The following is a 1,871-nucleotide window of genomic DNA, read 5'->3' on the forward strand; positions in this document are numbered from 1 at the left end:
AGTTGCGGCGAGCCAGGACCACTCTTCATCGCGGTGCGCAGGCCTGTCACTGTCGCGGCCTCTCTTGTTGCGGAGCACAAGCTCCAGATGCGCAGGCTTAATAGTTGTGACTCACGGGCCTAGCTGCTCCGCGGCATGTGGGATCTTCCCAGACCAGGGCTCGAACCCGTGTCCCCTGCATCGGCAGGTGGACTCTGAACCACTGCGCCACCAGGGAAGCCCAAGGTTGGTGATTTTATAAAGCAGTGTGGATGAGCCAGGAAATAGGACACTCATACTGGTATAATTTCCAGATTGGCCCCCAGCTCCAGGAATCAATGAAGACAATTTTGATACAAAGATCTTACATGCTTATAGTCCCCATTAGATCCGTTATTTGCTGGAAAAATACGTGTCTTCTCAAAAATCGATGCATATGACTGCTCTTTTCTTGATTCTTTTGGGAATAACGATCTCTTTAGAGACGAAAACAACCTTACTGTGAAGCCCCATGCACTCTTAAACAAAAATTTTCTTATTTCAAAAACTCTTATATGAAACAGAAGCCAGTCTTTTAGGCTTGAAAACTTTAGGAGCCTGTGAGATTTTGTTTTTGCCTTTTGTAAAGGCTAAAGCCAGTTAGCCCTTGGGAGGTTTGGGCTTAGTATGGTATGGTACCTCTAGGAAAGTGCAGAGAGTTGCTTACCAGATGTTAATTACTGAACACAGGCCTGCTCAAAAAATAGCTGAAAACCACATTTAGCGCTGATGGAATGTATCAGTGAGAGAGAAGAAAGGAGGAACACAATTTGTATGAATACATAAAAAAATGAAGGTTGGAGTGTACTTTCAGATCTTCATATGTTGCCCAAATATATTCATTCCACTTGCCTTTCTATTTTCAAGTTCTTTATTTGGAACTGGCCGTGCCCTCACAGTTCTGTAACAGGTGTTTGTAATGTTAGTAGCCTCAGTGTGTTCCAGAGCAGTGCCTTTCAAAGTCTTGACTGCAGTCCACAGTAAGAAATAACACTTTGCACAACCATCTAAGCTATGAAATGCATATCTGATATATTCCATTTAAAAATGCTGGTTATGACATCAAATTAATTGCACATCCCATTAATTGGATGCTGTTTCTTCTTTTGTTGGGACCATTACAGCTTCAATTTCTTTTCTAAAAACTGGAGCACATAGGGCTTCCCTGGTGGTGCAGTGGTTAAGAATCCATCTGCCAATGCAGGGGACACGGGTTCGAGCCCTGGTCTGGGAAGATCCCACATTCCACGGAGCAACTACGCCTGTGCGCCACAACTACCGAGCCTGTGCTCTGGAGCCCGTGAGCCACAACTACTGAAGCCCATGCACCTAGAGCCAGTGCTCCACAACCAGAGAAGTCACCACGATAAGAAGCCCGCGTACCACAACGAAGAGTAGCCCCCGCTCACTGCAACTAGAGAGCGCCCGCGCGCAGCAATGAAGACCCAACACAGCCCAAAATGAATAAACTAAAAAAAATAAATAAAAGAAATTAAAAATAAGTAAAATAAAAACTGAAGCACATCTAAAATGCTCATCAGCCCTGCCATGGGCTCTTTGACAAAGTACTTGAAGGTCTCCTTTTCTGTCTGGCTTCCTCACGTCTATCTTCTGGGGCCCAGACCTTTCATAGTAAAGGATGAAGAGGAGATAGTTGTAAAAAAGTTGTGTTAAATGATGATAACCCAGCTTCAGCTTATAGGAAGTAAATGATGTAGGACTTCTGTTCTTTCTGAAAACATAGCTTGGCTGAGTTGCCACAATTTGAAGGTTGTAGACTATTATTAACTTACTAAAGTGGAACATGGCAAGTGCAAACATGTTTTCTTTCACGTGTTGAAAAAATACAAAAG

Source organism: Aethalodelphis obliquidens, unplaced genomic scaffold, assembly GCF_003676395.1.
Source record: "Aethalodelphis obliquidens isolate GAN/ISIS:26980383/991018 unplaced genomic scaffold, ASM367639v1 scaffold56, whole genome shotgun sequence".
Lineage (NCBI taxonomy): Eukaryota > Metazoa > Chordata > Mammalia > Artiodactyla > Delphinidae > Aethalodelphis > Aethalodelphis obliquidens.